Source organism: Neoarius graeffei, chromosome 9 (assembly GCF_027579695.1).
Source record: "Neoarius graeffei isolate fNeoGra1 chromosome 9, fNeoGra1.pri, whole genome shotgun sequence".
NCBI classification, from domain to species: domain Eukaryota; kingdom Metazoa; phylum Chordata; class Actinopteri; order Siluriformes; family Ariidae; genus Neoarius; species Neoarius graeffei.
The window spans coordinates 16,104,656-16,126,041 of NC_083577.1; the positions used below are offsets into that span (position 1 = coordinate 16,104,656).

Here is a 21,386-nt window from a genome sequence, read left to right on the forward strand (position 1 = left end):
TGGTGCCATTTCCGTAATCTAGTTATACTCTGTGATAATTACAGTTAGTATATTTTTTTTGTTTATGACTTTCATCATTGTTTATACAATTTTGTCAATTTATTATTGTCTCTTATATTTTATTGTTTTCTGCTGTCATCAAGGGGACCACATTGGAAATAAGTGCATTTTATACTTTGTGTTGTCCTTGGTGCCATTTATCGTGCATCTTTTACATGTATGAATTTTACCAAATAAATCCATACCATACCAGCAGCTCGGGTGTTTCTGGCAATATTTCCACCTTTTTCCGTACAAGTGCATCCTGCTGTAATGTTCACATGAATCCTGTATAGTAAAGCAGTGTTTGTTTACCCTCTTTCTGTGTTGCCTCAGGGGTTGGACTGCCTACTACAGTAATTATGGTAGGCTAGCCTGGGGAAGTCTTGAAGTTTTTCATGAGTGAGTCAAGAGCATGCTAATGAGTAGTAAAACATAGATACATAACATAGTTTACAGGTAGAGTTCAGGTTTGTAGCTCATTAATAAACCATTTCAGATGTATAGTGGAGAGGAGGGGGGAAAAAATACCCCACGACATTGTCACCTTAGTAGACCTTTCGCTTTGGCCCTTCAGTACACACTCAGCCTTGCGCCCAAATGACGTCACGCACTGCCCTTCCAACAGGCAACATGGCAGCCTCCTGGTGGCATTAGTGCAGCGATACAAAACCGCTCACAACTTTCTTATAAATGGCCAAACATGCCTGAAACTTTCCTTAGGGGCTCTCAATATTACAAGCTACCAACCCATGCACGTATTTACTTTGCATTTTCTATTCCTTTAACTCCCTTTGTAGAGCACTACAGTTACAGTACACCACTATAATTCACACCCCATGTACTGCACTACAGTTACACTACTATAATTTGCACCCTATGTAGTACACTTGCTGTATCTCAGAAGTAAATAGCCATTTGAATCACTTACAGCACTCTGCAGGTTTTTGTACACTTCCTCCACTTTTTTCACTCACTCGGGCCTCTTCCGTGGCAGAAACCTGGTCAACAGAAATGAAAATCTGAAGTGAAAAACACTCACAACTTTCTTAGGTCAAACATACCTGAAACTTTTCTTACGGGCTCTCAATATTACAAGCTACCAACCCATGCATATATTTATTTTACATTTTCTATTCCTTTAATGTTTATTTGGTGAGCATCTGATCAGGGCTGTACAGTGCCCACGTTTCACTCGCATTTGCGAGCGAATTTTTCAGCATGCGAACGACGAAAAAAAACCAAAACGCGCATTCATGCGAGGGCTTCTTGCGGCCGACAATTTAGGAAAGCACTGAGCACAGACGCGACGAGTTTAACATTCTAAAATGTATCAAACATTAAACTGCAAAGTATGTAAATCCAGCGCTGGATACCCTACCTAATATAGTGTAACGAGTAACGGCCTGTATTATTGTGTGTGTGTTCAGTGTTGTGTGCGTGCATTGCCCCTGTCTTGCACCTGCGGTGGTTCCCATGGCAGCCATGGGGGGGGGGGGGGGGGGGGGGGGGGAGTGAAAAAGTTACTTTTTTTTGCTGTTCTGCCCCATCTTTCTGTGATTGCCCCTCTTTCCCACGGTTGTATGTTGTGGGTGTGGCATTAGGTGGGAAAAGTGCTTTTTAGGGATTCATCAGATCATTCAACTGAGAGATAACTGAGAGCTGGTTCGGACCGAGCTGAGAAATATATTCGCTATGCAGAGAATAACGGCGTTTTTTAAAAGCAATGATGGTGGAAACAAGAATAAAAGAACGGACGAGGAAGAAAGTGTAGTGAAGAAAGCTAGAACGATGGGAGAAGGTGCGGGAAAATTATATAATGAGATGGAAAGCACACACCCCAGTGCAAACATTTAGATGGGAACATACAACACAGCAGAAAAACAAATAATATACAGTATATACAAATGGTGCATGTCACAACACAGCAGAAAAACAAAGAATATATATACAACTGGGCGTGTTGAGTTGCAGATGTTAATTGCACATTAGTTATAGAAACTCAGTTCAGCTACAAAACTCAGGATATTGCACTGTATTGGGTATGGATGTAAAAGTGTAGAAATATAAATATAAAATATACAAAAGCTATAAAAACTAAAAAGTTGCTCTGTGAGGTCACTGTAATAAGTATTGCACTGTATCAGCTAAGTGTGAGAATATTGCCCTTTTAGGTCCTTGTTGGTGCATTGTTGCACCTGCCAGAAGTGGCATCAGTCAGTGCATGTAATTAGCCTTTTTCACATTACGTCACTTGCAGAAGAACCTCACATCCGTTTTCAGCCTTTTAAATGGAAGAGGCGGCATGCTAATCTGCTGGCTAACAAGTAGCAACAATAGAAAGTCAGTAAACTTCCTTTCCAAAACAAGGCAGATAGGTGACTGGAATGGTCGCTAACAATACGTAGTGATAAACAACAATGCACAATATTATTATCAGTCTTATCTGTGAATGACACAGTTTTGTTAACATGTGTTGCCGCCATATACCTCTTCTTCCATTCAAAAGGCTGAAAACGGATACGAGTTCCCCTGCAAGTGACATAATGTGAAAAAGGCTAATTGTTCAAGGTGGTTATGGCCTGTGGGGAAAAAAACTGTTTTTGAGTTGGTTGGTCCTTGCTTTGATGCACCTGTAACGCCTGCCTGAGGGCAGCAAGTCAAAGAACTCAGAGCCAGGGTGGAAGCTGTCCTTGATGATGTTGTTAGCTCTGCTCTCTGTTTAGCTACTGTTTGTTCATTCATTCAGTTGTTCGTTATTCATTTGTTTATTCATTCATTCATTCATAATTGAATTTTGCGTTTTATGTGTTGGTGTGTCTAAGGTGTGCGCTGCAATAAACCTTTAAAATGAAAACCTACTTGTGCCCCCATTTTTTTCCCTGTGCTCCTAAAATTTTTAACTTGGGAGCATGTGTGGCCGCATGGTGGTGTAGTGGTTAGCGCTGTCGCCTCACGGCAAGAAGGTCCGGGTTCGAGCCCCGTGGCCGGCGAGGGCCTTTCTGTGCGGAGTTTGCATGTTCTCCCCGTGTCCGCGTGGGTTTCCTCCGGGTGCTCCGGTTTCCCCCACAGTCCAAAGACATGCAGGTTAGGTTAACTGGTGACTCTAAATTGACCGTAGGTGTGAATGTGAGTGTGAATGGTTGTCTGTGTCTATGTGTCAGCCCTGTGATGACCTGTCAACTTGTCCAGGGTGTACCCCGCCTTTCGCCCGTAGTCAGCTGGGATAGGCTCCAGCTTGCCTTGTAGGATAAAGCGGCTAGAGATAATGAGATGAGATGAGGAGCACGTGTGCTCCTGAAAAAAAAAAAAGTTAGTGTAGAGCCCTGCATCTGATGAACAACCTGGCTGAATTTGTTGGTAATTTCCTTTGAAAATCTGGCCATGCCAAAGGTCACTCAACTCCGCAACAACAGACCTGCATCGATCAGAAAATGTCACAAAATTCTGACTTAAGTTTGTCAGCACTTGAGATTTTAATTTTGGGTTTTCCAGTCCATGGCTAGAAAATGATGCAGCACAGTGTTGCAATACTGAATATTTTTCTGCATGTCAAACTTCAAAGACAAGGAATACTTCTGTGACTTAATGCAAGTTGTTTCTTATTGCCTATATATTTAACATTTTCATATACAGTGGTGCTTGAAAGTTTGTGAACCCTTTAGAATTTTCTATATTTCTGCATCAACATGACCTAAAACATCATCAGATTTTCACACAAGTCTTAAAAGTAGATAAAGAGAACCCAGTTAAGAGCAATTCCAGCGTTATGGACGTGACACTTGAACTCAAAATGGCAACAAATGACCCAGTGCATGTTTTATTGTCTCCCAGTATTTAAACAGGTGTTGCATATTTTAAGGCTGTACCATACTGGAGAAGTGATAGAACAAGAACAATTCCCATAGTACATCTAGGGCATGCCAGAAAATGCCAATAAAAGATGCGTTATGGATGTGACAGAAAAAGTATCACTTTTCTTGGGTGACTGTACGTTTTTATCAAACTCTGTGAAATTGTAAACCTAATGTCGAAATGGAGATATCCATTTGATAGAGGGGTCCAAGGTGAATATTAAAAAAATCTTTGTTTAAAATATTTTGTATTTCATGCAGAGTTTCGGAAGGAAAAGTCAGCGTTATGGATGTGACGAAATTCCGTTATGGATGTGACGCGTCTGAAATAGACATGGCATATGTTTAGAAAATCAGCAATTTAACCACCATAACCCTTTGAAAAACTCTCTAAATATCAGCTAAAACTATCAAAGTTCTTAAATAATATTTAGGATGGCTATTGCTTTGCTGTTTTGTGGATTTTAGCATACATTTCTGTGGCTTGTGGCAATAATATAGAATTGTACATGATCATAGTTGATTTTAGCTTGGGTTTTACATTATAAGAAAAAGACTGACAGTGACATATTAGGTTGGTTACAAATTGGTTCAACTTATTCACATCTGTAAAATACAGGCCTAGGTGATATCTCTGGGAGTGGTTTTGATGTATTACATGTTGCTTTATTTTTGCATGGTGAGGTTGACATTTACATGGAATTGCCCTTAAACAAATGAGACAAATTATACACTGAGTGCAGAATTATTAGGCAAGTGAGTATTTTGACCACAACATCCTTTTAATGCATGTTGTCCCACTCCAAGCTGTTTAGGCTTGAAAGCCTACTACCAATTAAGTATATCAGGTGCTGTGCATCTGTGTAATGAGAGGGGGTGTGGTCTAATGACATCAACACCCTATATCAGGTGTGCATAATTATTAGGCAACCTCTTTTCCTCTGGCAAAATGGGTCAGAAGAGAGATCTGATAGACTTTGAAAAGTATAAAATTGTGAGATGTCTTGCAGACGGATGCAGCACTCTTGAAATTGCGAAGATGTTGAAACGTGATCACCGAACAATCAAGTGTTTCATTGCAAATAGTCAACAGGGTCGAAAGAAGCGTGTGGGGAAAAAAAAGGCGCAAAATAACTGCACATGATCTGCGGAAAATCAAGCGTGAAGCTAACAAGCAGCCATTAGCATCCAGTTCTGCCATATTCCAGAGTTGCAATATTCCTGGAGTGTCAAAGAGTACAAGGTGTGCAATACTGAGGGACATGGCCAAGGTAAGGAAGGCTGAAAAACGACTACCACTGAGTAAGGCACACAAGATAAAACGTCAAGACTGGGCCAAGAAATATCTTAAGACTGATTTTTCTAAGGTGCTGTGGTCTGATGAGATGAGAGTGACTTTTGATGGGCCAGATGAATGGGCCTGTGGCTGGATCAGTAATGGGCACAGAGCTCCACTCCGACTCAGACGCCAGCAAGGTGGAGGTGGAGTACTGCTATGGGCTGGTATCATCAAAGACGAGCTTGTTGGACCTTTTCGAGTTGAGGATGGACTCAAACTCAACTCCCAGACCTACTGCCAGTTCCTGGAAGAAACCTTCAAGCAGTGGTATAGGAAAAAGTCAGCATCTTTCAAGAAGAACATGATTTTCATGCAGGATAACGCTCCATCTCATGCGTCCAAATACTCCACTGCATGGCTAGCCAGTAAAGGTCTGAAAGGTGAAAAAAATAATGACATGGCCCCCTTGTTCACCTGACCTAAACCCCATAGAGAACCTGTGGTCCATTATAAAACGTGAGGTCTACAAAGAGGGAAAACAGTACACCTCTCTGAACAGCGTCTGGGAGGCCGTGGTTGCTGCTGCACACAATGTTGGTTGTGAACAGATAAAGAAATTGACAGAATCTATGGATGGAAGGCTTTTGAGTGTCCTCATGAAGAAGGGTGGCTATATTGGTCACTGATTTGTTTTTGTTTTGTGTTTGAATGTCAGATATGTTTATTTGCAAATCTGGAGTTGTCATATCAGTGTACCTGGTGAAAATAAATAAGTGAAATGGCTACATATTTGGTTTTTATTAAGTTGCCTAATAATTCTGCACAGTGAAAGTTACCTGAACACATACATATTCTCCTAAAATGGCCAAAACTAAAAACACCCCACTCTAACTTCCATACATATTCAGCTTTGATATTTATGAGTTTTTTTGTTTGATTGAGAACATAGTTGTTGTTCAATAATAAAACTAATCCTCAAAAATACAACTTGCCTAATAATTCTGCACTCCGTGTACTTGGTCATTTATTTATTGAGGAAAATGAGCCAATATTACATATCTGTGAGTGGCAAAAGTATGTGAACCTTTGCTTTCAGTATCTGATGTGGGACCCCCCGTGCAGCAATAACTGCAACTAAATGCAGGGGTGATAGCGTTCCGGCGCCGCGCCGGATTTCCGGCGTACCGTGGCTGGGGAAAAAAAAAAAATCTAGTTCGCCCATTGTCCTGTGTCATTCTGAGATGTGCAGATAGACAGTAAAGGGAATTCGCATGATATGGAACTAGTGGGAAAAAAGTGCCGTCACGGCACGAATTAGACCGTGACGTGCCGTGCCGGCACTTTTTTCCCACTAGTTCCATATCATGTGAATTCCCTTTACTGTCTATCTGCGCATCTCAGAATGACACAGGACAATGGGCAAACTAGATTTTTTTTTTCCCCAGCCACGGTACGCCGGAAATCCGGTGCGGCGCCGGAACGCTATCACCCCTGTAAATGTTTTCGGTAACTGTTGATCAGTCCTGCACACCAGCTTGGAGGAATTTTAGCCCATTCCTCCGTACAGAACAGCTTCAACTCTGGGATGTTGATGGGTTTCTTCACATGAACTGCTCCCTTCAGGTCCTTCAACATTTCGTCTCAGAGCTTTTCCATGCAAACAACTTTTGGGGCTTTTCCACTACCAACACGGCTGAGTTGGGCTGAGCCGTGCGGTGCTGAGTTGGGCTGTCGAGCTGAGTGGGGCTGTTGGGGTTGCATTTCGACTACAACCGCGCTGAACCGTGCTGGCTGGAAGTGTGTTGCCCCCTTGACATCACACGGACACGGCAGGCCTTCTTTTCATGAGCAACTTTATTTGCCACGGCGTTTTAGAGTTAGTCAAACAAAACAAACAACTTCACTTCGCAAGAAAAAAAAAAACGATGTCAACTCTTCACTTCACTTCACCAGCTCGAGCCCCCCGACTCGTCTCCACGGCAACCACTATATCTCTCGCCCTGCTGGTGACGTCACCACATTAACCCCTTGTTAAACCCCAAAACTGAAAACATTTAGGTTACCCATTTACTGCAACTGATTACCTTACAAATAATAATAAACACATACTTAGGTCTCAACACCCTCCCCCACTAAAAAAAAAATGTTGGCAGAACATTTTAACATAACATTCTGGAAAAAGGTAAACAAAGCTATCGGACACATTCACACACACACACACACACACACACACACAATTTCAAACTGCAAGGTAGTTAGGCTGTTTTAATGTCTCTGTCATTTTTCTGTTCATCTCCTGTGGCAAAAGTCAAATCTTTCATGGCAAAACACAGTCTCTCATGGCAAAGCCAAGTCTCTTATTGCAACACACACACTAAGTGTTCATAGTTCCTTGTGTCTTATCAGGGGAGTAGTCCATTGAGGTGTTGGTGGGTCCCCCGATCTTCACAATGGGACAAGGAAATTACCATCTACACCCAACTTTATGCATCTTAAACTGTATTACACTGCTGTAACTACTTCAATACTATACTGCACTAATAATGACAAGCCCTTCACTCTGTTAATTACTGAAGTAACTGTTCAGAATTCCTGTTGTGTTTGGTGATGTGTGTTAATATGTGTGAACTGTGATGTCTGTAATATACTATCAAGAATGTGCAATATCTACAAAATAAACATTGAACTGATTTAAGTGTGTCTTCTAAGTCTACTTAGAACTGAAAAGGATACATAAATGATGGTCTGGCAGGGACGTCATAGCCTCGGCTGCTCACTCTGGGCCTGGCACCTGAGCTGCTCACGCTGACGGGGATGGCATTCAACTGCCGGGTGGTTGGCTCGCCTAGCCGGTCATACGTGTAAAAACGCCTGGGCTGCCTGGTCCTCCTTGGCCTGTCCCCCCACGCCTCAGCATCACTTCACTCACTGTCGGGTTCCGCAGCTGGGCCTTCAGTCTCCCTCTCCGTGCCATGTCTCTCCTCCATCTGCTCCACTTGGGGTTGCTCCTCGGGCATGAACGCCACGCTGGGTTCCCCTCTCAGCATTTCCCTCCTCGGCTGGAATTCTTCTGCTTCTGCATTGAGGGATAGATTGACATGTCTGTCTGCTGTCCACAGGTGGTACTCTTCTTCACTGGAACTTTCTGTCTCTGTTTGGTAAGTGTCAGGTTTTGTTTGATGTCTTCTTGTTCTATGTCTTGGTTTGTCTTTACTGTTTTTCTGTTGCAGGTTATGTTCACACACTTCAGGACCCTCGACAAGGTAAGGACATGGTAGGAGTAGGTTACGATGTAGCACTCGTCTTTTTCCCGTTCCTTGCAGTGGTTCGACTACATACACTGGACTCTCAGGGCCTTTTCTTTCCTTGACAACATGAACAGCATCTTCCCAGTAGCTGCGGAGTTTCCCAGGGCCCCCTCTTTGTGTGAAGTTTCTCACCAGTACATGGTCACCTGGTTGAAGGGTAGAACTCCATGTACGTCGGTTGTAATTCTCCGGACCTCTTCTTGCACTTTTCTGCATGTTCTGCATCGCAATGGCGTAAGCCTCTTGCATGACCTCTCTCCACTTCTCTGCATAGCCTGTGTGAGACTGGGTCATTCCGTCTCCTCCCTGTGGGAACATCAGGTCAACAGGTAAGGTTGGCTCGCGCCCAAAGAGCAGGAAGTATGGGGAAAACCCTGTCGCATCATGCACAGTCGAGTTGTATGCATGCACCACTTTGTTCAGATGTTCCTTCCACCTTGACTTCTGGGACTCTTCAAGCGTGCGCAGCATACTCAGCAGAGTTCTGTTGAAACGCTCTGCAGGGTTGGCTTGTGGGTGGTATGGGGATGTGCGAGAATGGCTAATACCACAGTAGTCTTGCAGCTTACGAAACAGTGCATTTTCAAACTCTCTTCCTTGGTCATGATGGATCTTCGACGGGAAGCCGAATCGCATGATGAAGTCGTCGAACAGTTTTCTCGCTGCCGTCTTCCCAGACTTATCCCTTGTTGCATAGGCCTGTGCGTACTTTGTGAAGTGGTCCACTACTACGAGTATGTACTCTTCGCCTCCTTTACACTTGTCAAGGTGCAGGTAGTCAATGGAGATCATTTCAAAAGGTGCAGATGTCTCAATGCTTTGTATAGGCGTTCTCGTTATTCGGTTTGGTTTCTTCCTTTTTATACAGCGACATGCCTGTGTGACATACAGTTCCATTTCCTGTCTCATTTTAGGCCAGAAGAAGCGTTCTCTTGCAAGAGCAACCATTCGATCTGCGCCTAAGTGTCCCATGTCCTCGTGCAGGTGTTTGTAGACCATGGCCTTTAGGGAATCAGGAACAACCAGCTGTTTTCTTCTTGTTGTCTCCCTCCTGAGGATTCAATCTCCATCCACCTGCAGGCGGGGCCACTCTCTGAGAAGGTGTCTGACGGTCTCACTTTCTGCCGTCTTTTCTCTGTGTCTTAAATGGGCATGTGTTCTTTTCAGCGCCAACACTCTGCTGATGACTGGGTCTGCCTGCTGGGCCTCTCTGATGTCTTTAATTGCCAGGGGCTGGATGGACTCTGAGATATTACACACTTCTGACAGCACATCTTCATTACAGGTGACAGCTGAGATCCAGGTAACTCCCCCTGTTTCCTCTCGCTCCGCAGCTTCTCCTACACACTCGATGGCATCCTGTTGGCATTCCTCTGTACATTCTCTCATGACTTCTTCAATGGGCTTTACTCTTCTGGACAGGAAATCAGCGTCTCGATTCACTGACCCGGGCCTGTACTTGATGGTGAATCTGTAGTCTGCCAACTCTGCCACCCAGCGGTGTCCAGCTGCATTGAGTTTCGCTGACTTTGTGACATATGTCAAGGGGTTGTTGTCACTGTACACTGTGAAGTGGGGGGCATGAAACAGGTAGTCACGAAAGCGCTCAGTTATAGCCCATTTGAGTGCCAGAAACTCCAGCTTGCCAGAATGTAAGTTGTAGTTCCTCTCTGCAGTTGACAATGTTCGTGACCCATATCCTATGACTCTCAGAACACCCTCCTGACGCTGGTACAGCACTGCACCTAGGCCGTCTTCTGACGCATCGACATGCAGCACAAAGGGCTTCTCTAAATCTGGATATGCCATTACTGGTGGGTTGGTCAGCTGATCTACAAGTCTGTTCATGATCTCTCTGTGAACTGGTAACTACTGTACTGGGTGGGACGGTGACAGCTGTGCTGGCTTGCGGCTGCCCCCCTTACTCTTTGGGCCCTGCTTCTGTTCTGACTTGGGCTTAGCTAGCAGGTCATAGAGGGGTTTGGCTATGCGTGAAAAGTCTTTGATATAGGCTCTGTAGTAACTCAGAAAACCCATCAGCTTTCTCACCTCTCTCACAGTAGCTGGTGTCTCATGCTTCAGCGCCTGCACTGCCTCTACCTCTTTGGGGTTCATCTGGTATCCCTCTGCAGAGATGACTCGGCCCACATAACAGACCTCACGCTTGAAGAAGTCACATTTCTTCGGTCTCAGCTTTATGCCACATTCTCTTTGCCTCTGCAGAACTTTTTGGACATTTTGGACGTGTTGTTCAAAGCTTGAGCTGAAGACCAATACATCGTCCAAATATGGCACACAAACTTCATCTCTGAGGTCACCTAGGCATCCCTCCATGTAGCGTTGGAAAGCTGCTGGCGCATTGGTGAGGCCGAAAGGGATTCTCAGCCATTCATAGAGCCCCCATGGTGTCACGAATGCTGTACATGGTCTGCTCTTCTCGCTCATGAAGCCCTGATGATATGCCTTCCCCTGGTCCAACACCGTGAACCAAGAATTTCCTCCCAGGTTCTCCAGGATCTCCTGTATTCTTGGGATTGGGTGCCTGCCAGGTAACATCTTCCCGTTCAGCAACCTGTAGTCGACACACAGCCGAAGACCACCATCTTTCTTCCTGACACATACCACAGGCGAGGAGTATGAGGAACACGATTTCTGGATCCATCCCCTGGTAAGTAGGTCTTGTATGTGTGTTTTCACTTCCTGGTATAGATGTTTAGGGATTGCATTGTATGTTCTTTGCACAGGCACATTGTCTTTAAGCTGTATCTCCATTTCAAGGTCTTTTATGCATCCTGTATCCCATTCATCTTTTGCAAACACATTACATTCCTCCCTGAGCATTTGCTTCACTTGCCGCTGTTGGTCAGCCGTCAGGTGACTCAGGTCCACTGGTGGGTCCCAGCACTCTGCTCGTGTCGTCTGATTGAACTGTGGGCCAGGCGAAGAGGCACTACAGTGTGTTGGCTGAGGGGTGACATCGACAACAGACTTTGTCTGCAGTGGGTAGACGGCATCGACGCTGTGTAACCAGCCCAATGTAGTGCGACTGTGGAGTGTGATGTCATGGTTAGTTGTATTCTCAACTGTCACTGCAACTTTGCCATAATCTTCAGGAGTCAGCTGGATTAACTGATCTTTGATGGTGAGGCCTGCTGGCCATGGTGTTTCGTGGTGTGGCTCCAACACTACCTGGTGTGTGCCTGATGCACTCTGACCCAACCAGCTACAATGCACTGTGATTGCTGTGTTTTGGGGGATGGTCGCTGGATTCCTGCCTACTTTGGCTATGTGAGGCTGAATGTCTGGCTTCTGTTTCTTTAACACAGTCAACACAGCTCTGGCCGTTTTGTGGCCTACCTCTAGCGCTGAGCACAAGTTCTTAACCATGTGGGCTGGTGGAATGCTGTCTTCACGTGAGTCATTTCTCAGTGCTAGTTCTTCAATCACATTAAAGCCGATGATGGGGCGTTCAATGTCACCACTGGCAACTAGGATTGGGACACGGACAGGCTGTTCACTCATTCCAGCAACAGCGTTCTTCGACAGCGTGAATTCAGCTTCCATCCATCCTTCGTAGGGAATGCTTGTGCCATTGGCAGCTGAGAGGTGCAACGCTCCTTCCTCCAGAAGCTCCGTCACTGGTCTCACCACAGCATTGGGCAGGTGTATCTTCCTCCAGTTCGTTCCCACTATTAACACTTGAGAGCCGGTGTCCCACAGTACAGTAGTGTTCACGCCCCCTAAGGACGCACGAACCAGGCATCGCTTTCCTACCAGCTTAGCTGTTTGTCTCTGCTTACCAGTGAGGGGTGCTTCAAGGCTGAACAGGTCTACCTGGCTTGGCTGAGACTGGATTTCGATCTTGCTAGTGTTCGCTGTCACATTTCTCTGACGGCAACCTGGTGCCCAGTGTTCTGTGCTGCCACACTTGAAACAGTGATTACACTGCCCATCTGGATTAGACACTTGACATTGTTGACATCGTCTACTGTTTGTATTTCTAGCCTGTGGTGGATATCTTTGACTTGGCTGTTCACTCACTCTTGCTTGCTGGGACCTGGGGGTCTGCTGAAGACTGGCAATTTGAGTGGTGAGATTCTGTATAGCTTCACATATAGCCTTATTTCCTTGGTCAACTTTTTCCATTAGTGTATCTCGTTTCACCGTTCTACATTGCTTGCTCTTACTGTGTGAACTGTGTGCACAGCTTTCTCCGTCTATGTCATCATTCTCCTCACTTATAGCAGTAACTCTAATTGGTTTTGATTTTGACATTACTGACAGCTTATTTTTCCGTTCGCTTTCTAGGTTGAAGGTAGCAGTAATTTTCTCCAGTAGTGACTCATCTGTAACATTTGGGTCTTGTAAGTATGGTTTCATGTCAGTTTGGATGGTGTCATCATGAAGGCCAGTGAGAACTGTTTGGAGGAACTGATTTTGAATTAGTTCTGGGCTGTATTTCAAACCAGATCGGACTCTCTCGGAGGCAAAGACAGTTTGTTGTCTCAGGTCCATAGCGCGCATTAAAAACTGAATGGGTGTTTCTCTTGGCTCCTGCGCAGCGCGTGTGAGGGAGTGATATAACTCAGTGGCGTCTTTCTCAATGTAATGGGTTCGTAGGATTTGTCTTAAAGGCGTCGTGCGGTAATTTCAGCGATCAGGCTATATCATGTGTCAAAATGTCGGGTTTGGTGGGTTATTCAAGCCCCTCGGTTTCCCGCGATCTCAGTGTCACGATGCGCCCGCTACAAGCATTTAAAGTTGACGCGCACAGCCAAATTTAGGCAGCCAGCCGTTAACTAGGTCAACTTGTGTGTGACGTCATACCAGTAACCTCCCTTGGGTGATGCTGGCCTGTCCCCATGTTTTCTCTATAGCGTGCGTTTACCAGAGTTGTTTACATTGCGGATTTTGTGGATTTATTCAGTTTGTGGATAGTTTTGAACACTCAAAACACTATGAAATGATGTATTAATATTCTGTGATACAAAATGCCTAATCGGTGTATTGTTTGGCTGTAACAACGAACACTGAACGCTATTTGTGACTGTTATCAATGGATCTGATTTCAAGGTCATGGCTAGGTATTGATAGAAAAAAATTATTTTTTTTTAAAACACACGGTGGCAGCAGGGGCGTGGTCAAGCGCCGGTCTGTGACAGAAAGGCGGAGCCAGGGAAGGTGAGTGGCAGAATCATTACACCTGACGGTAATTAACCTGTGTTTTCCCAGTCACCGCGCCCTATTTAAGGAGGCAGAGGGGGAGTAGAGAAGAGCTCATCCCAGGACAAGAACACAGTGCGTGTGTGTTTCACTATCAGATTAAAACTGGCGGTTATACTGAAAAGTCTGGCAATAAAAAAGCCTATTTGCATCTGAAGCGTTGTCCTGGCGTCCTCTGTGCTCCACCCACACTTCAGAGAGCTCTACAGTGGTGCCAAAACCCGGGACAAGGTGGAGCACCAACCTCGCAGCCCCATGGAATCCTCCCCGTTCGCGGACCTGGTCCACGCCCTCGCCACGGCTCAGCAAAGCCAGCACCAGGCGCTCGTCACGCTCCGAAAGGAGCAAGAGCGGCGCTTCGAAGCCCTGGTGCTGGCCCAGCAGGAAGATCGCGAGGCGTTCCGGCATCTCCTCGCGTCGGCGGGGTCCACCAGCGCCCCGGCCGCGGGCCCGTCTCCCCTCACCGTGACCAAGATGGGCCCGCAGGACGACCCCGAGGCGTTTCTCACATTGTTCGAGCAGGTCGCCGAAGCCTCGGGGTGGCCGATGGAGCAGCGCGCGGCGCGCCTCCTCCCCCTCCTGACGGGAGAGGCGCAGCTGGCCACGCTATAACTCCCCGCCGGCTGGCCTACGCGGACCTTCGCCGGGCGAAGTGGGCCATTTTCTTCTTCTGTATCGGTAAAATCAAAGCTAATTTCCTCAGCATCGCTCCTATTTTCTGGTGTGTCCGTCATTGCAACTGCACCGAGTGGTTACTGGTATGACGTCACGCAGCTGTTCCATTGACCAAGAGGGGGCACTGCGAACGCGGAAAATTTCAAGTGATGGGCATGATCAAATAAGGACCGATTACAACCGCGGGAAGCTTTTGAAAAATCGACGGTCAATTTATTTCGAATCTCGAAAGCATTCTGGTGCAGAATAATGCGACTTTTATCGCCACTGCGTGACGCCTTTAATGCTTCTAATGTCAAATCAATTCTGCTTTCAAGATAACTTTTTAGTCGCGTTCCTGGGACAATCGCTTGAATGACGGCTTCAACAACTTCACCTTCGTCATAGCCTTTTCTCAGTGCCCTCTGAATTTGCCTTTCCAGACTGCTGTATGTTAATTTATCACTCTGGTTTGGTTCTCCTATCTGTCCGATTATTTTTAAGTCCCTCCGGTACATGGGATGGGCGAATGAGACACTTTGAGCGGGTATTTCAGTGGCTTTCGGTACAACTGCGCTCGAATGAGTGTTGTTATTCTTAGCAGTTCTGACGTTAGCATCGCCTGCCGCTTGTGTTTCCCACTGAACAGCTACTTGTTCATTCGCGTGACTATTTATTCCTGTGAGATCGCCAATTTTGTCATTTAAGTCCAATAACACAGACATGCCTTCATCTTCTCGAGAAACAACATCATCTCCTTCTAAATACTGGAGAATAAATCTCCTCAGTTTACGAGGTAGCTCCTTGTCATTCTCATCCACTGTCAAACCGAGTGCTGTGCAGATGTCATTCAAATCCGATGCTGACAGTGTTAACAACTTTTCTTCAATATCCCTAACAACCTTCTCCCACTCGGGTGACATTCATTGTGCTTTGGACATGATAGAAAACGTTTACCTTCACTGTCGCATTCACTTCGGGCACTGCAGTGGGTTACCGCTGGATAGCCGGTGACAGTTGGTTCGTAGGTTAGAATTCTACCGTTGCTTGCTTGCTTCACAAACTCCAAACCGGGCGGGAACACCAGTTTTATGTTGCCCCCTTGACATCACACGGACACGGCAGGCCTTCTTTTCATGGGCAACTTTATTTGCCACGGCGTTTTAGAGTTAGTCAAACAAAACAAACAACTTCACTTCGCAAGAAAAAAAAAACCGATGTCAACTCTTCACTTCACTTCACCAGCTCGAGCCCCCCGACTCGTCTCCACGGCAACCACTATATCTCTCGCCCTGCTGGTGACGTCACCACATTAACCCCTTGTTAAACCCCAAAACTGAAAACATTTAGGTTACCCATTTACTGCAACTGATTACCTTACAAATAATAATAAACACATACTTAGGTCTCAACACGTGGGTGGACACATTGGGTGGAGTTAGCGAAAGTGGGTGGACGTCACGTGATGTCGTTAGGCGGCGCAAACAGTGACATCAGTGACCTTTAAGCGGTAGTCTCACGACCCGGATAGTAAACAATAAACATGGAAGACATGGAGTTGGGTTGGTCTTCCATCTTCTAGTTTTCTGATCTTCTTCTTCTTTGTCGTAATTCTTCTTCTTCCAGGTTTACAGATCCCAGCGTGCTCGCGGGGCGTGTGGGGGCATGTGAGGACACTCCTCCTCACCAATCAGTGCACAGGGCAGGGTTAGATCTTAAGGTTTTTCTGCACTAGCCAGCCGGGCTAGTGGCTTGCAAATTGCACTAGCCCGCAGTGTGTTGCACTAGCCCGCTATTTTAAGCCCAATTCAATTTAAGCCACATGCTGCAACTGTTGTGTGTAGAGGATGACAACACAATTCTGCTTTATTCAGACTTTATTTGCTCTATGCGCATTGGCTAGTGGTGGACCTGGAACCAAAACTGCAGTAAATTAACAACAAAAAATCTGGTAAAGAAAGCTGGCCTTAACATGTCAGGCATATCAGGCATATCAACTTTGATATTTACCTCTATGCTCATAATATACTGACAATTTATAGGTAATAAAATAAAATAACTAAAATTTAACAGCCACAATTTTAAAAAATTCTGTTCCATTCCTGCAAATTAATGAAATTACAAGTGAGCAAACATTGTGAATGCACTCTTCAAAATACAAAATGATAAACTACTGATAACAATACATTGCTTTAAATTGTATGTTATGGCATTAATGCTTTGCCATACAAGCACAATGTGACGTATTTCAATTCTAAAAACTGACTGATTTGGAGTCATCTTGAATTTTCATACTCACAAGGTTATGCTTCATTCACTCAGAATCACTGGCCATATGGATAGGCCAGTTAAAAACTATGCTGTCTTGCAAATTCAGTGCAAATCTCCTCTTACTCACATCTCAAAACTTTTCAAACATGGCTGACATCAGCCCCCACTGCCCTGCCACCTACTCTTACAGAATATTAAATGTGCTGAATGGTGGTGCCACCTTGTGGTAGGTCTGGCAAATTAGGCACTCATCATGGTACACAGTTACAACCTGTGTCAATGAACTGTGACAGTAACGTTCAGCAACAATGCATTACACCATGTACAATAAATAGAATGAGCTAAAAGATTTTGTATCAGATTTTGCGTGATTCAAGATGGCCACACCCATGTCAAGTTATTGCACTAGCCAACACGGGCTAGTAGCAGAGATTTTGCACTAGCCCGTGGCTATCTGCACTAGCCACGGGCTAGCGTTAAGATCTAACCCTGCAGGGGAGTGTCTCCTCATGCCCCTAGCCCCACTTGGCTCGGTTGGGCTCACTTCAGCCCCACTCCTAAACCGTGCGAGTTTTGGGTGCTGAGTAAGGCTGAAGTGAGCTCAGTCGTGCTGCTCTGAGGTAGTCGAAACGCAAGCCGTGTTGGGCTGAAGTGAGCTGAAAAAGGGTAGTGGAAAAGGCCCATTTTACACACTACTACACCTGCAAGTTAATTTGCTTTATTACATTGTACTTACCTTTCAATATTTGATGTCACTGCTGATGTTTACCGGGGTCTCCCCTTCAGTAAATTAGGCTCAGACTGACAGCTTGAGTGCCTAAAAGACGACACTCCCTGATCAAATATGTTATCGGATGGTTACACGCCCGGTGATTTTTTTCCCCTTTGCATACATGTAAACCTATACGGAATGTCCGTATTTTATACGGATTTGATTCAATAAACGTAGTATACAGGCGTACAAATAAAGTTATACGGATTCTGTAAAAAAACTTCAATATTTATTTAGAGCTATAATCAATTCCCACGATGATAGAGCGCATAACATTTACAAACGTACTGTACACCACACAAAGCACTGACAGCCAGTAAAGAGTCTTATGAAATCGCACGTTATCTTGTGGTAGCGAGACTTCGTTCCACTTCTGATCATGCGCACACCGCATAGCGAGAATCCCGCCAACCGGGAAGTACGGTAACATTTTGTTTGAAACGCGTATTTCCACCTGAGCAACTTTCAATAGCAACTGAAAAGATTCTGAATGGGCACTCCGGCAAGATCAACACAGACACTTGCTGTGACATGCAGCCTAGTGAGGTATTGGTGCAGACTGCTAAAAAAAGCTGTCATGGAGTACAATTCAGAACATTAGAGTGACACTTTGTGTTTTTGTCAAACATTGGAGCTTTGTATTCATTCTGAAGGTTTATTGTTATTAATATTGAATAAAAAGTAACTGGGATATAATTATCATTCAAATTTTAGGTAAATTATTTTAATTTGCATCTTATACGGATTTTATAAGGGAAATACGGATTTTGGAGGTTGGTTATACAGGTTTGATTGACATGTATGTCTTTGTAAACTAGCCATTGAGGTTACGGTCTGTATCTTCTGGAGCAGCTTGTTTAGCCAGTAGCTTGTTAACTTCGAGGTTAATAGGCGTGTTCCAGCCGTACTATTCCAACGGCCAGGCTTCACTCTCCCCGCCCCTTCCTTCATTTATGGACTAGGCGCGACCAACATGGCGGCGCCCGTAGCCTCCTTATTTGAGCTTCAAACCCGCTCTTCAGAAATTCTGAGTGACGCCACAGAGGTTTTGTCCATTATTTTTAGTCTATGGAAATAACACATACCTCATACAGTAGGCGACAAACTGTAGCACATCTTACCTGTGTGTTAATAAATAATAAAGACAATATAATAGCCATAACGTTATATCAGGTACAGAAGGCCAACAGGTCCCTTTTGCACACTAATATCCGATTTGGGACTCGATTCATTCTGTCTTTTCAAAATATTTACATGCATTACTTACCGTGTGCGTTTTCTTGCATCCTTATCCTCATGTAGCACGTGGGCTACGGAATCAAAATATGATTTCCTCAAGAAACAGATAAGAAGGAATCTCGCGTCCGCCATTTGTCATTTCGCTATGACAACAAAGCACTTCAACATAACATACTCGTAATTCCGACTTCACAGCTGGGACGCAGGACCTTCCGACTAGCACGTGAAGGCAGCATTAGAACAAGTTAAAATAATTTAAACATTTAAAACGTACAAAAACAGATTCGTCACACCAAACACATTGCTAAGGCCAAATTACAAATCTCTCCTTATTGCATAAATAGTGTACTACCTAACGTGTACACCGTATTATTTCATACTGTATGCAGTGCACTTAAACTGTGAAGATCCATTTAGGATTGGCCACGCAAATTCACTTGAACTCACCTCAAGTTTTAAAGCAGAGCAAGGTCTTCCTCAGAAGGCGCTACTGCAGAATAGCATATGTTAATTTGATGATTAGCTCAGTCGGATGAAGGTGTTCAAACGAGCAGCGGCTTTTTTTTCTACAATGTTTTCTGATGGTTAGAGAAGCAACTACTGGCGCGTTACCGCCACCTAGTGATGGTGTGACTAAAGCGGTTATAGACTACTGAGCTCGATATAAAATCTGGAGAGCTCATAGCCCAGGGGTTTTCAAAGTGTAGGAGAGTCAGCCCCCCCTCAGAGAGCAAATAAACAACAGCGCCCCCCTTACAATTTTTGTTGTTGCTATACTTAATGTTCCCTTCGTATTTTAAAAAATGGTTGTTGTACACATTTTTATTTTTTTTCTTTTACACATTTTAAACATCTGTGCTTTTTGAAAGCATCTTTTTACACATTTAAAACATCTGTGCTTTTTTAAAACATCTTTTTTACACATTTTAAACATCTGCTTTTTTAAACATCTTGTTTTACACATTTTAAACATCTGTGCTTTTTTAAAAACTTTTTTACACATTTTAAACATCTGTGCTTTTTAAAACATCTTTTTTTTTTTTTTTACATATTTTAAACATCTGTGCTTTTTTAAAAAAAACATCTTGTTTTACACATTTTAAACATCTCATAGCATCGTTAGCTAGCACCTCTTGGCGGACAACACACTCAGTGCGTTTACATGCACATCCAAATCGAGCTACTGTCGGTAATCGAGCTAAGGGTCCCAGCAGGGGTGCCAGAGAAATCCAATCCTACATGCACACAAGGAAATCGAGCTATTGTGTGAGGTACATTGTGCACCCGAGCCACAGGTGGCGCTACACGCCCCATCGTGTTGGTACACTTCCGGTTGTCGTCATGAAGAAGAGCTATTCAAGAGTATAAACAAAGTTATCAGTTCCGTGTTCACAAGAAGAACGACGATGAGGACAGCAACCAGGGCTTAATTTGAGCCGGAACATGACGGAACAAGATCCGTAACCTCCGTTGTCGGATCCGGCAGCTATTTTCATTTCTTTCGGTGTTCCGGCCAGGGGCGATTTCTCAGAGACAACAAGGGAAGCCAAACTTCCCCTAAAATTCTCTCCCCAAACTGCGGCGTCTACGACATTGAATTCTCATTAAAACAATAACTTGCATAACATAATATATGCCCAAGATTGTATTTACGTTCATAACTATCCCTATGTCATCCTGTAACTTATTTGACTTATGTCTGACGAACTTGCAGTTCGCTACGAGAATCACCTTTGCTGCCAGGCTGTAACCTTTCTTATTTCAATTGGCTCTATGGACTGGCAGCCGGGTATCCGTTGCAGTCTACGAGATGGCTCTGAACAGCCAATTTCGGCTAGTTGTTATTGGTTAAAATCGACAAAATCATCACTTCCGGGGAAGCCGGGTATCTCTGGGGGTAAACGAGACATTGGGAGGGCCAGAAGCTGGGCTGATAAAGAATTATTGGAGGTGGTGTTTGAAAGACATGAGGAGGGCGGTACTTCGGCATCGGCGAGGAACACGGAAGCATGATCAGTCAGTCCCTAGCAGATGTCAAGAAAGTGTAGTCGTGTGCCAAAGTGCTGTCCGAATTTCTTTTCATATAAACGTTTATTCTCATTGATGTCTCTGTACATTACTCTGTAAATAAATGTAAATATTACTCGTTGTGCTCCGTTAACTTTCATCCATTCTATCAGTTTGATCATTCGTGAATTCACTCGTTTATTTCATTTGTAGTTCAATCAACGTGGTTGTAGGCTAGCTTGAGCCTTATTGGGATCTGCAGTGCTAGCTGCTATAATGGCAAACGTCATGGACATGCTTTTGTCAAAACGTTTTGACACTCTGCCATATGAGGAGAAAGTGAGAATTAAAGAGCAAGGCAGACCAAAGCCCAAGCTTAATCTCATTCAAAAATCAGCAGGTCATAACAGGTCTTTTCAGGTGTCTTGGTATGAAAATGTGAACTGGTTGACTGGGTCTCCTGTGACTAATAAAATGTACTGTTGGCCATGTCTTTTGATGAAGCCCTCTCAGGGAAATTTAGTTTGGTCAAAAGATGGGTTTGGGGACCTGGTGAATTTCAAAACGGCTTGCAAAAGGCATGAAATGAGCAATGAGCATGTCACTTCATGTGCAAGACTTAGCTGTCTGGGGTCACAGACCATTTTCTGGAAAAGGAGCGGAGGGCAGAATTTGTGTATAGCCTAAATAGTGTGCATCATATAATGTTCATGAATCTGAAGTGTGTATATTGTTCAGTA

General features: G+C 44.4%; 1 protein-coding gene across 10 annotated transcripts in view; it reads right to left on the minus strand.

The window, feature by feature from the left end:
- The window catches only part of LOC132891479 (zinc finger protein 501-like), an 80,524-nt gene extending 61,294 nt beyond the window's left edge, over positions 1-19,230 (minus strand). For 5 of the 10 annotated variants that reach the window (XM_060929081.1, XM_060929077.1, XM_060929082.1 and 2 more), the window contains exons 1-2: positions 18,668-18,855; positions 971-1,040 (exon numbers count right to left, since the gene is read on the minus strand). The gene's annotated coding sequence lies outside the window, so the exon portion shown is untranslated. Of the gene's footprint in view, positions 1-970; positions 1,041-17,364; positions 18,632-18,667; positions 18,856-19,086 lie in introns of those variants that run through there. The other 5 variants (XM_060929084.1, XM_060929078.1, XM_060929085.1 and 2 more) reach the window with 4 other exon arrangements.
- Between the last annotated feature and the right edge of the window lie 2,156 nt (positions 19,231-21,386).